The sequence below is a fragment of the Harpia harpyja genome, chromosome 25, assembly GCF_026419915.1.
Source record: "Harpia harpyja isolate bHarHar1 chromosome 25, bHarHar1 primary haplotype, whole genome shotgun sequence".
Lineage (NCBI taxonomy): Eukaryota > Metazoa > Chordata > Aves > Accipitriformes > Accipitridae > Harpia > Harpia harpyja.
The window spans coordinates 533,620-547,099 of NC_068964.1; the positions used below are offsets into that span (position 1 = coordinate 533,620).

The window sequence follows — 13,480 nt, forward strand, 5'->3', positions numbered from 1 at the left end:
TACAGGCGTCCGTTTATTTCTACCTCCTGCACACACCTATACGCACAACTTTAAATATATCTATGTGTATCATATGCGTATAAATGCGTTGGTTCTTGCAAAAAAAGGCAGTAATACTCAGCAACAGAACCGACCCCTTGTCTTTCTCTCGGGCTTTCTCGTGGAGGAACCCAGCCCAAGACCAAATCAGGTGAAACGCCTGATCAAGGCACCAACGTGTTGTCTCTGGACGGGGCAGCAGAAGCAAGGGGCTCGGGGTTTTTGTGTGTTTTCCAGGGAAAAGATGAGGCTGTTTCTGCCCGGTTTGGAGCCAAGGACCTTTTGCGTGTGAGGCAAACGTGGGACCGGGCGTGCGACACCCTTGCAGGCAGCGGGGCAGCTCCGTGCTTTGGGGTGATGCTCCACAAAGTGGAGAGCAACAGGCAGAGCAAACGGTCTAAACGGAAGCGGTTTTGGGGTCTGGGCGGAGGGGAGCAACGTGGGAGAGGAGTGCATTTCCTAGAGGGGCTTGGGGTGCTTGGGAGCAGCCAGCGAGGGAAAGGGGGTCCACCCCATTCCAGATAGGGTGCAAAACCCCCAGTTCACCCCGTTTCTGTAGTGTAGTGGTTATCACGTTCGCCTCACACGCGAAAGGTCCCTGGTTCGAAACCAGGCAGAAACAGCACTTTTTATGGTTTTTCCCTCCCTGTCTTGCAACTATTAAGGGAGTTGGGCCGTTGTGTGCGAGGACGATGACACCCGCGTGTCATTTAGCTCTGGTTTGGCCAACTGGAGAAGGCACCTTGGCCCTGCCCCTTGCAAAGCGATGTCTGGAGACTCCTAGTCCTTTCTGGAGTATCCCTGGGGAAGGCGTCTTCATGGTGCGTTTCGTCCCTTCGAAATGATCTCGAAGTGGGGCATTCCCTCTGTCTGTCAGAAGCAGCAGGTGTTGGTTTTCCCTTGGTTGTGTGCATTGCTTTGAGCACCCTCAAGAGCTCATGAAGAAGGGTGGCCCGTATGGGTGTTGGCCAAGGGGGAAGGGAGAAGTTTTTGTGTTTGTTGTTCCCGGAAGATGAGGGGAAAAAAGGAAGAGTGAGAAGGAGGAAAAAAAGGGCAAACGGATGTGTGGAGCATCCCTGGGAACGGGGAGAACTCAGCGAAACCACCTTTTTGTTCTGCATTTCCAGAAATAGGACCCCCAGGAAGACCTTTTCCAGGTTTCTGTAGTGTAGTGGTTATCACGTTCGCCTAACACGCGAAAGGTCCCTGGTTCGAAACCAGGCAGAAACACAGGTTTTGGGGGCCTTTTGGGCTGCTTTCAAAGCATCTCCTTCGTTTTTCTCTCCTTCACACCCTTCAGCAACACACCGCTTCCAAAGCCAGAGCAGCACGCCTGGAAAACTAAAGGCGACGAGGGACGTCCCCGCTCTCAAAACCCAAATTTTCTATATCACGATGCACACCTGTGGGAGATTTCATGGAAAATGGGGGACATTTCTTTGAGCCTCCTTATTTAGAGTTAGCATAAGTAGGCCGCAGTTAGCATGAGTGGGCCGGAGTACGTGACAGCTGCAGTATGAACGGACTTTGAACCACCAGAAAAACAACGGACGTGAGGAACTTGGACAGTGGAGCAATTAATAAACAAGGTAACGGACCTGCAGAGGCAAGAAGGAGCTGCAAGAGCTTTAACGCAATTAAGAAAGCTGTCATTTCGGCTTAGAGCATTTAGCTGCGGGATGGGGACTTAGGAGTTGGTTTGTATTTTTGTTAAAAATCGGGGGGGGCGTTTATTCTTATGTATTTTATTAGGCATAATGTTGCTTTTACCGTGTTTAATTAATTGCGTTCATAGATCTTTGCAAAGGGCAATACAGCAGGTGTTAATTGACGAAAAGCAAAAAAGGGGGAATTGTGGACACGTATTTAGCTAGCGGTCGCAAGAGCATTCCGGACGCCTTTAGAAGACCTTGAAGAGAATAAACAAGAAGACAAAAACAGAAAGATGCCAATTAGAAGAACACAGGTGCGCATTCCACGATAAAGGGAGCTTGGCACAAAGAACCTCAATTCGGCCGTTTATCTTGACCAATTAGACTGAGACAAGTTTCGCATGTTTTAGTTGGTATAACCAATTATGTCTCATGTTTATGCGTGTGTACAGAGTTGATATAACCAATCGTAGTTTATGCTTGTGTGCGTGTACAGTGACTATGCAGAATATGTGATTATAAATATGTGTGTGTTTTAGCAATAAACGTCGTCTGCTTTCAACTTTACAGGCGTCCGTTTATTTCTACCTCCTGCACACACCTATACGCACAACTTTAAATATATCTATGTGTATCATATGCGTATAAATGCGTTGGTTCTTGCAAAAAAAGGCAGTAATACTCAGCAACAGAACCGACCCCTTGTCTTTCTCTCGGGCTTTCTCGTGGAGGAACCCAGCCCAAGACCAAATCAGGTGAAACGCCTGATCAAGGCACCAACGTGTTGTCTCTGGACGGGGCAGCAGAAGCAAGGGGCTCGGGGTTTTTGTGTGTTTTCCAGGGAAAAGATGAGGCTGTTTCTGCCCGGTTTGGAGCCAAGGACCTTTTGCGTGTGAGGCAAACGTGGGACCGGGCGTGCGACACCCTTGCAGGCAGCGGGGCAGCTCCGTGCTTTGGGGTGATGCTCCACAAAGTGGAGAGCAACAGGCAGAGCAAACGGTCTAAACGGAAGCGGTTTTGGGGTCTGGGCGGAGGGGAGCAACGTGGGAGAGGAGTGCATTTCCTAGAGGGGCTTGGGGTGCTTGGGAGCAGCCAGCGAGGGAAAGGGGGTCCACCCCATTCCAGATAGGGTGCAAAACCCCCAGTTCACCCCGTTTCTGTAGTGTAGTGGTTATCACGTTCGCCTCACACGCGAAAGGTCCCTGGTTCGAAACCAGGCAGAAACAGCACTTTTTATGGTTTTTCCCTCCCTGTCTTGCAACTATTAAGGGAGTTGGGCCGTTGTGTGCGAGGACGATGACACCCGCGTGTCATTTAGCTCTGGTTTGGCCAACTGGAGAAGGCACCTTGGCCCTGCCCCTTGCAAAGCGATGTCTGGAGACTCCTAGTCCTTTCTGGAGTATCCCTGGGGAAGGCGTCTTCATGGTGCGTTTCGTCCCTTCGAAATGATCTCGAAGTGGGGCATTCCCTCTGTCTGTCAGAAGCAGCAGGTGTTGGTTTTCCCTTGGTTGTGTGCATTGCTTTGAGCACCCTCAAGAGCTCATGAAGAAGGGTGGCCCGTATGGGTGTTGGCCAAGGGGGAAGGGAGAAGTTTTTGTGTTTGTTGTTCCCGGAAGATGAGGGGAAAAAAGGAAGAGTGAGAAGGAGGAAAAAAAGGGCAAACGGATGTGTGGAGCATCCCTGGGAACGGGGAGAACTCAGCGAAACCACCTTTTTGTTCTGCATTTCCAGAAATAGGACCCCCAGGAAGACCTTTTCCAGGTTTCTGTAGTGTAGTGGTTATCACGTTCGCCTAACACGCGAAAGGTCCCTGGTTCGAAACCAGGCAGAAACACAGGTTTTGGGGGCCTTTTGGGCTGCTTTCAAAGCATCTCCTTCGTTTTTCTCTCCTTCACACCCTTCAGCAACACACCGCTTCCAAAGCCAGAGCAGCACGCCTGGAAAACTAAAGGCGACGAGGGACGTCCCCGCTCTCAAAACCCAAATTTTCTATATCACGATGCTCACCTGTGGGAGATTTCATGGAAAATGGGGGACATTTCTTTGAGCCTCCTTATTTAGAGTTAGCATAAGTAGGCCGCAGTTAGCATGAGTGGGCCGGAGTACGTGACAGCTGCAGTATGAACGGACTTTGAACCACCAGAAAAACAACGGACGTGAGGAACTTGGACAGTGGAGCAATTAATAAACAAGGTAACGGACCTGCAGAGGCAAGAAGGAGCTGCAAGAGCTTTAACGCAATTAAGAAAGCTGTCATTTCGGCTTAGAGCATTTAGCTGCGGGATGGGGACTTAGGAGTTGGTTTGTATTTTTGTTAAAAATCGGGGGGGGCGTTTATTCTTATGTATTTTATTAGGCATAATGTTGCTTTTACCGTGTTTAATTAATTGCGTTCATAGATCTTTGCAAAGGGCAATACAGCAGGTGTTAATTGACGAAAAGCAAAAAAGGGGGAATTGTGGACACGTATTTAGCTAGCGGTCGCAAGAGCATTCCGGACGCCTTTAGAAGACCTTGAAGAGAATAAACAAGAAGACAAAAACAGAAAGATGCCAATTAGAAGAACACAGGTGCGCATTCCACGATAAAGGGAGCTTGGCACAAAGAACCTCAATTCGGCCGTTTATCTTGACCAATTAGACTGAGACAAGTTTCGCATGTTTTAGTTGGTATAACCAATTATGTCTCATGTTTATGCGTGTGTACAGAGTTGATATAACCAATCGTAGTTTATGCTTGTGTGCGTGTACAGTGACTATGCAGAATATGTGATTATAAATATGTGTGTGTTTTAGCAATAAACGTCGTCTGCTTTCAACTTTACAGGCGTCCGTTTATTTCTACCTCCTGCACACACCTATACGCACAACTTTAAATATATCTATGTGTATCATATGCGTATAAATGCGTTGGTTCTTGCAAAAAAAGGCAGTAATACTCAGCAACAGAACCGACCCCTTGTCTTTCTCTCGGGCTTTCTCGTGGAGGAACCCAGCCCAAGACCAAATCAGGTGAAACGCCTGATCAAGGCACCAACGTGTTGTCTCTGGACGGGGCAGCAGAAGCAAGGGGCTCGGGGTTTTTGTGTGTTTTCCAGGGAAAAGATGAGGCTGTTTCTGCCCGGTTTGGAGCCAAGGACCTTTTGCGTGTGAGGCAAACGTGGGACCGGGCGTGCGACACCCTTGCAGGCAGCGGGGCAGCTCCGTGCTTTGGGGTGATGCTCCACAAAGTGGAGAGCAACAGGCAGAGCAAACGGTCTAAACGGAAGCGGTTTTGGGGTCTGGGCGGAGGGGAGCAACGTGGGAGAGGAGTGCATTTCCTAGAGGGGCTTGGGGTGCTTGGGAGCAGCCAGCGAGGGAAAGGGGGTCCACCCCATTCCAGATAGGGTGCAAAACCCCCAGTTCACCCCGTTTCTGTAGTGTAGTGGTTATCACGTTCGCCTCACACGCGAAAGGTCCCTGGTTCGAAACCAGGCAGAAACACAGGTTTTGGGTTTTTTTTCCTGTCCTCTATGCTCTTCCACCCCTCTCTGGAATGTGCTTATAAAGGACATCTATATGCTCTTTTAGATTGAATGTCGTGCTTTTTTCGGGTTGGTTTTGAACCTGAGACCAGTGGAAGGCATGGGGTGACTGCTTTATCACAGCACTTCTTTTACATCCATAATTTTGGGCATTTTCTTTTTCACATGGATAGAGAGGTAGAATTTGCCTTTACATCCTGCTGCTTCATCAGATCGCGTCTTTTTCCATCACCTGCCTAAATAGAGATAAAGAAGACTGTATTGTCATGTCCTGAGATCACACAGAGGGATGCTGCTGTGCCCTTGGGGACCATCAGCCCTTCTTCCTAATGTGGAAAGACCAGATGCCCAGCTGAAGGCACTAATGATCATTAGTGGCCCTGAACATCCCCACCTGGGACACCCCCCACCCCCCACATCCCCATCCCCTGCTCATGCCCGGGGGCTCTATTTAAGCTCAGTCCTGAAGTATTCACCTTTTTTGCAAGCTGCTTTGGTGGAGCTTTCCTGTATGGCTGTGGACACTGCTGATCCATCCCCATAGGCTGTATTCCCAGCTTGCTTTCGACCTTACCTCCTGCCCACAGACTTCCCTGCTGCCCTCACTCAGGTACCATAGGACAGACCATGACTAGAGAGCCCAGGGTGGGAATTATCCAGCATTGGGGGTTATATGCCAAGGGGGTAGGTTTTTTCTGCTGCATAATGATGAATGTGCTGTCTCTGCATGACATTGGTTTTGTTCCTGGGATGCTGCTATTTCTCTGACTTAAATATTACTTAAATATTTCTCAGCTCTTCCTTTTGCATCTTTACTCTCCCATCCAGGCTCTCTCTTGTCTGGGTTGAATTTCTTCCCATGCTTGTCTTGTGGCTCAGCTCCATTCCTGGATATTGTACCCAAAGAGATGATTCTGCTGTGCTCAAAACCAAGCAACAAATTTGTTCCCTTCCCCCTGACACATTTTGCATTCATTCATCCCACGAATAGGCTGAAAAAATAAGACTGTGTGGAGGATGAGACTTTGCAGTCATGCATTCCTGCTTCTGGATGGAATTATTTGTTCTTGGGACATGACCTAGAACAGCAGCCAAAATCTCAGCTCCACATTCAATTAACTCTCTGGAGCACAACCCACTGTCATTAAATCTGGGCTTTTCCCTCCTTGCTGCATCTCTGCTGACCTACATTGCCATGTGGCTTTTGTTAAAGCTCTTTGCTGTTCATATTTCCATTCTTCCAGAAAGTCAGATATAAAGAGCCTGGCAGGGGAAACTGCAGCACTTTTTCTGCTGAACTGTTTTCATCCTCCTCCAATCTTATTTCTATTCCAATTGCAGATATGTGCCAATATAATGTTACCTGTAGTGTGGCATGTTAGGAGTTGAAGTGAATCTCTTCTGAAAATGGAGACTTCCCTGTAAAATTTGGAGATCTGTGTGCAGTAGTTGAAGAGGTCTGTGTAATGACTGAACTGTAATCAAACATGGGAAAGATGCCTAAAAATCAGGAAAAAGCAGTAAATGACCTGAATCCCAAGGATCAGACTGATCCCCTTGCAGCAACATCTTCATCCACAGCTCTGTGTATTTTTTATAGAGCTACTTGAGTTGCCAGTAATCTGCTCTCTTTCACCCTTATATCACACCCAAGAAGTGGAGGAACTTGTGGCTTCTGGGGTGTTTTCCATCCAGTTGAATGCACAGAGATGAATCCAGCAGCTGGAAAGTTGGCAAAACCTTCTGCTTCTGATAGGACCAGACAGAAACCCCACGTGTTTGAGGATAGGGTGTCCCCAGGAGGAGGGGGGGAAAAAAGGCATTTGGTGGCTGCAAGACCTTTCTGGGGTAAATTCTGGACTCCCAGGTGTTGGAGAATCCACCGAGAAGGGCCCACCGCTGGATGGCAGCAGAAAACAAACCCAAGGATGTGTTGGCCTGGGAGGATTTTACCATTTAGCTGCTAAGGGAAGGAGGAGGAAAACAGGCAGAGACCCTCCCGTACATCAAATGCAACCTGAATCTTTTGTGCCCCCCATACCTGGCGTTACATCCGGGGGAAAAAAAAGCAGCTTCTCAGAGCTCCCTGGTGGTCTAGTGGTTAGGATTCGGCGCTCTCACCGCCGCGGCCCGGGTTCGATTCCCGGTCAGGGAAAGTTGATTTTTATGATTTGGTTTTTTTTAATTTGTTTTCTGGAACCAGTTGCGCAATGCGGAGCATCCCGAGCTCCCCACCACCACCACCCCCCGTTGTGCGGCGGCCGAGCGCTCCCGGGTGTGGGTGCAGGGTCTGGTTGGAGGCAGACCAAAGGGCACTTGGCACTCCAGCAGCCACAGCAGAAGAAATAAAACAAATCTGCCAGTCTGGAGCTTTCCCGGCTGTAACCTCTCTCCTGAGACGACCCCCCCCGGGTCCTCCCCCGCCCACCGCACTGCCTGCCGCTGCGCTGGTGCTCAGAAGCTGCACCATCCCCTATCCTACCAGAGCCCGGCTAGCTCAGTCGGTAGAGCATGAGACTCTTAATCTCAGGGTCGTGGGTTCGAGCCCCACGTTGGGCGTTCCAGTTTTCTTCAGCTCAGTGCTCCTACCAAAAATTTTGGGGCGGTTTCACGCGGGCCGGAGCACCAACGCTGGGAGGTGTCATGGGAAAGGGAGGGGAAGGAGCTGCATCTCCCGACAAATCCAGTATCATATGGGAGTCAGGGTGGCTTTCCCTTCCTCTGAAAAGAGGAAAAATGCCTTCTATCTGCTGCCTTTCTCACCCTTGCCATCATTTGTCTCTGTTTTAATTCTCCTTCCACCTCCAGTATTGCAGAGTGATTCCTACTTGCTGTTATATCACGCCCTAACGTTGTTATTTATTATTGCTTTATGCAGTCTTTGAGCCATGTAAACCTCTCCAGACTGGAACTGGGTAATAAATAGGAGCAAATCCAACCCCAGGCGAACAACAAGGTGTTACCTGCTGTACCAAATGCTCTCAAAGTACCTGATAAATCCCAGGAAATCCACATTATTCAGTTTACAGCACAATGCTTCTAAGCACAGACACCCCCCCCCAGTATTTAATACCCTATTTTCTTATATTTAATGCCATAGATAGAGAGTATCCCTTCTGGTTTAGATCTAAGCCTTTTGCTCAACAGCAGAGGATGCACCACATGTAAGAGCAGGGTGAACAGTGCTGTACAGCAGAGACAAAACCAAGCTGAGCTTCACACTAGGAAAGTATTACAGAATACTTCTCTCCTGAGTTGTCTGGACCAGGATGAGCGTTTAACTCATGCAAGGACCCAACCCTCTGGGAACTTCATCCACTTTTCTTTGTTTCTGGCTGCCTGGAGGAGTTGAGCTTGGCTTCATACTTGAGAAGATGCAGGATTTGTGTATTTGTGCTGTCAGCACAAGAACAGCTGTGTAAACATTGTGTTGGGGTTGGTACAGGCGAAGCCAAAGGACTTGGAAATAACTTGGAGCAGGTAGGCAGGTTTCTTAGAATCATGTCCTAATTAAACATGTCATTACTTAAGGCCACAACCATGCAGCTTAAACCCTCCAGAAAAGAGATCTGACTGTGGACACCAGCCTCCAGGCTCTGTTATGAGCCATATTTCTCAAGCACATGTGGTCCATGAGTTGTGTTGGTTCTTGGAGCACTTCTTGTTGCATTAAGCAAGCATCCACCTGCAGGAGTTGTCAACTGGCCTTCAGCTACCCATGTCCCATCAAGGCCATGGCACAAGCTTGTTTGCTCCATATGGAGTAATGGAGCAGTTCATGCAGCTCTGCCACCCATCTGTGTTTTAAAGGAAGCCAACAATCCCGGTCCACAGGAGCCTTTGGCTTGAAGGGGTGTGAGAAGAGCATGTTTTAGCTATTCCAGGTCCCATGCATGGAGTAGCTCAGCTGAGGAAAGGCTGGATAAGAAAATTAAAACCAGAAAAATATAGGCAAGGAAAGGAGAGAATGGGAAGTGCTGAAACTTTTTTCTCTTATGCAAAGTCCTACTTGCAAGCTTAGGAGAAATGGGCTCTGGGATCAGGTGAATGTTTCCCAGCCCTTGGTTTTTTTCAGTCTCCTCTCTGCTCCATGAAAAACTGCACCCAGTGGGATAAATAAGTATGATTAAACGTGAAGCTGAAGAGGGAGGGGGGTAGAGCAGAGTGGAGGGAGGGTTTGCTTTTTGGCAGGACCCCCGAATGGGATGAGGCATGTCCTTCTACCCCTCTTATTGGTGCTATTTGTGGAGGAAAACCCCAATTAGCTAGTCTCAAAAGGGGACTTGTGAAGGTGCTCCTTCACAAGCAAAGAAGGGCTATAGGCTTACTCAGAGGTCTATAAAGACCCTCTTTGGGTCTTTCCTGCAGAGTTAACCCTGGGTTGACTTCACCCCCAGCTCCCAACTTTGTTTCTCTGCACAAAGGGAGATTAAAGGACCTGACAGCCTGTAGACTCACCAATGTAATGAATGACTCCATGTCCTGGAAGGTCTGTCCGGGCTCGGTGAGGAGCTGTGTTTGCCCAGGTGTGAGCAGAAGCATTGTTCCCACAAAACAATATCCCCCGTTGGCTCTGAGGTCGTTCAGGCCCTGGGTCAGCGCAAGTGCAGGAGAGGAATAAAGGCAGTGGGGACGCGGGGACGGTGGATGCTCAGACCTTGGAGGGGAAAGCAGAGTCTGGTAAGGGACCCTCTCTTGGGGTTTTGCTTTGGGACTTTTCTGTGTCTTCTTTCTGCATTTTGTGCCCGCTGGCACCATCCCAACACACCCTCTTAAATCTCACAGGGAAGAGCTTCCACTTATTTGAATACCCCTATTTTTATACTTGTGAAATGGGGCACTTTACTAAATCAGCACCGAATTTACACTTTCAGCCAGAAAAATAGTGGAAATAGAGGATTTTTGCAGCCCGGCTAGCTCAGTCGGTAGAGCATGAGACTCTTAATCTCAGGGTCGTGGGTTCGAGCCCCACGTTGGGCGCTCAAATTTTTTTCCCTTTCCCAAACCTGCCTGTTTCTGGGTACAGAAGTTTGCCGGTGCTACGTCTAAGCAAGAGGTGGAAGCATCTTAAGAAATAAAGAAATGTGGGGGGTTTTCTCATAAGATCATTTTATTCACTCAGGAGATTTCTGCCTTGAAAGCATGGCTAATAAAATTAATAGAGCAGAAAGGTGGAATTGCCTGTATTTCAGCTTTTTGAGGTGCTTGAGGTTTGTCTAATAATGTGCTTCAAGTTCCTCTACTTGTTTTGCCCCAAAAGGGACATCACAAACATCCATACTGTGAGGTTTTTGCCTGATTGGTTTTCCCCCTGCTATAGAAGGCTGATCACTACGGAAACTCGTTACAGGGATTAATAAACTGCCTGAGCCATTCTCGTTCATAGGTAACCCTGTGCTGGGCTGAGGTGCAGCTGGGAGGTCAGGATCTGTCCCCTTTCCCAAGATGAAGGTGCTCTTCATGGGGCTGACCCTTGCCTTGTGCATTGGAGTCGGTAAGTGGAGGGTCACAGTTAAATGGGATTTAATAAAGGGCAAGGGAATATCTGATGGTGGTTGGATGGGTCTTGCCAAGCTCTTGATGTCTGCAAGGTTGTCACTGTGTGAGCTGGGTGTCATCTGCTCCGAGTCTACAGTCAGTGGAGAGAAATCTCTGCAACTGTTTTCATCACTGCTTGAATGAAAATTACTTTCTCTCCACTCACTTCCCAGAGGAGCTATTAAATCCAAAGAGACCTCCTCTGGGCCAGGAGCTTCAGCTGTAGGTTGCTGGATCTTGGGCTAGATGTGCACCTGCTCTTCCCCAGAGAGATGCTGTGATGGTCTTGCTGTGGATGAACCCCATTTCAGCTGGATGAACCCCACCCCAGAGCCCACATCCACATTTATTCTCTGTGGGTCCATAGTGTGGTTTGTTCATCCAAGGCCATGTCTGTCTGTAAAGCTCTGCCAAGAAGGGTTAAGTGTCTGTAGGCATCATTTGCCTCTCCTCTACAGTTGAGGGCTCTCATTACCAGGTCTGTTAGTGAAGGTGACACTTGGTCCTTTCCCTGGTGGGCTCTACATCTTCTCTGGGGTCACCCCCACCTTATCGCAGGGGTGGGGGTTTGAAGCAAAACTCCCCACGGCTCTGCAGAACAGAGCCCCAGGTTCATTGCCTCTTCTCTGTCTGCTGCAGTTGAGGCTCTTCAATGCAAAGTCTGCAAGTACAAGATTCCCTTCGTTGGATGTTTCCGGGGAGCAAATGAAACGACTTGTGAGCGAAGGGAGAAATGTGCCATCATTAAAACCTCCCTGGGTACGTAGTGTGGGGGTGTCAAAGCCATTTGTTTCCTTTGGTTCAGTGTGGGTTGTCCTTGTCTTTGGAAAACCAAATTGATTTGCAGAATGAATGAGGATGCAATGATGAACCTGATGTGGGAAAGGGCTAACACAAGGGGCCAAATTCCTTCTCTCGATGGAGTTTGCCCTATGTATGGTTAAAAAAAGTCCCTTTTAGGCAAAGAAGAGGCTGTCTCCTGAAGAAGCCATGTGGGTTTTTTCTGTGTGTGCACATGCCTCACTTAGCTCTTTCTCCTAATTAAAACAAGCTAGGTCTGACTTCATTTGGGTGCGCTATTTAAGGGGCTAGTTTCTCATCTGGTCAATCCAAAGCCCACTGCTGATTTTTATTAGTTAATACTGCTTTCTTCTAACCATGGTCCCTCTCTGCCCACCACCTCTGTAGGGAAGGTGACCCTCTATTACCAGCAAGGCTGCACCTCTGCAATGAACTGTGGCCGAGAACGGGCATCCGACGCAGAGTCCCGCCTGACATCCCGATATGCCTGCTGCGAGACGGACCTCTGCAATGAAGAGTGGGATGAGGACCCCACAGACTAGACCGCAGCGGGGACAGGATCAGGGCTACTGATGTGGTCCAGCCATTTCAATGCTATGAGTCCTCAATTTAATCCTGAATGATTATCACCAACCAAATTAGGATGGTTGGACCCGCTCTGTCTGCAGGGCTCCCCTGTGCATCTGGCCTGATTTTGTTTCAGCTCTAGCAATAAACTTGCAGGCTTATAACTGGCAGCTGAATTTGGCTCATGTGAGTGTTTTCCTTCTCCAGACAGACTCTCCTATTAACAGTTCTTCAGACTCAGCATTCCTGGTGGTCTGGAAGCAGCTTGTGGCCCTGAACATAATCCTGCTACTAAAACCCCAAGGGCAAGCCAAGGTGCTTTCCCCTGGTTGCATGCCATTTTTTTCTACAGTGCAAGGCTGGGAACTTCTTTGTTGGGAACTTTTCACCAAGGGTTGCAAAGGAGAGCATCAGGGAGCCACTGGAAGCAAAGAGAAATTAAAGGACATGTATATCTAATAGATATTAGTTATTTATTTCACCTGTGCTAACCTAAAATTCCCTTACTAGTCAACAGAAGTTGAGTCATCCATCTAATATAGACAATGTAATCCATTGGATGTACATCCATCTAATGTAATCAATGGCCCTTCAGGAGGTACCAAACTCCTGCTGTTGACTTCAGATGAAACCTAAAGGATCAGCTTGATCAGTTCAGGACACCTGTAGTTGCTGCCTGCAGCCCAAAGGCCCTGAAGAGGAGAGGGCAATGCATTATAGGCAGTTTTAAAATAAATGAGCTTTTTTTAGCCTCACCCATATCTTTGAGGGCAAAACGTCTGTGGTGGGAGAAGAAACTGTGAGCATGAAGCGTGGGAATCATGTAGAGGTGGAGATTCTGCTGTTGTCACTGTCTGGTCTAGGAAAATGGGTGTTTTGGACTTTTTCTGTCTTATTGCAGCACAAGGGAGAGGGGGGAAAGGGAAAAGGGGGTTTATTTTGTCTGAGGCATTTGTAGCTAAGAAGTTCAGTGCTGCAAGAAGTTATTTAGCTAAATGACAGATCATGGGTTTTTTAATGAAGATAAAAAAATCCTGTCTACTGCACTGGGGAGCAGAGGGATGTTCCTTTTGATTATTACCCTCTGAAGAGTTTGTTTTGCAGATAAACTGATGGCTGCAGACATTCCTATGTGGCTGTGGGGGCTTCTTCCTCGTGCGGATGTGGGTGTCTTCTGGAGCCAGGTTCAACTTCCAACCTGTTTCTGGAATGGGAAGTTTGGAGGAGACCCCTTCCAGCCTTGAGACTGACCCTGAATCTCTTCCATCCGGTCTTGTACAGAGTCCAGTTTTGGGGCAAGCAGGGGGAACGCCAGTGCAGGACAGTGATTGCTCACCCATGTCCCACCTGGAAGCACAGG

General features: G+C 48.4%; 8 non-coding genes across 8 annotated transcripts; all 8 read left to right on the forward strand.

The window, feature by feature from the left end:
* Positions 1-588: 588 nt before the first annotated feature.
* TRNAV-CAC (transfer RNA valine (anticodon CAC)) lies at positions 589-661 on the forward strand. Its single transcript has one exon. It is a non-coding gene; the product is annotated as a tRNA-Val (tRNA).
* Positions 662-1,196: 535 nt separating this feature from the next.
* TRNAV-AAC (transfer RNA valine (anticodon AAC)) lies at positions 1,197-1,269 on the forward strand. Its single transcript has one exon. It is a non-coding gene; the product is annotated as a tRNA-Val (tRNA).
* A 1,575-nt stretch (positions 1,270-2,844) lies between these two features.
* TRNAV-CAC (transfer RNA valine (anticodon CAC)) lies at positions 2,845-2,917 on the forward strand. The gene has a single exon. It is a non-coding gene; the product is annotated as a tRNA-Val (tRNA).
* A 535-nt stretch (positions 2,918-3,452) lies between these two features.
* Positions 3,453-3,525, forward strand: TRNAV-AAC (transfer RNA valine (anticodon AAC)). Its single transcript has one exon. It is a non-coding gene; the product is annotated as a tRNA-Val (tRNA).
* Positions 3,526-5,100: 1,575 nt separating this feature from the next.
* On the forward strand, positions 5,101-5,173 carry TRNAV-CAC (transfer RNA valine (anticodon CAC)). Its single transcript has one exon. It is a non-coding gene; the product is annotated as a tRNA-Val (tRNA).
* Positions 5,174-7,297: 2,124 nt separating this feature from the next.
* On the forward strand, positions 7,298-7,369 carry TRNAE-CUC (transfer RNA glutamic acid (anticodon CUC)). The gene has a single exon. It is a non-coding gene; the product is annotated as a tRNA-Glu (tRNA).
* Positions 7,370-7,700: 331 nt separating this feature from the next.
* Positions 7,701-7,773, forward strand: TRNAK-CUU (transfer RNA lysine (anticodon CUU)). Its single transcript has one exon. It is a non-coding gene; the product is annotated as a tRNA-Lys (tRNA).
* A 2,348-nt stretch (positions 7,774-10,121) lies between these two features.
* On the forward strand, positions 10,122-10,194 carry TRNAK-CUU (transfer RNA lysine (anticodon CUU)). Its single transcript has one exon. It is a non-coding gene; the product is annotated as a tRNA-Lys (tRNA).
* The last annotated feature ends 3,286 nt before the right edge of the window (positions 10,195-13,480 follow it).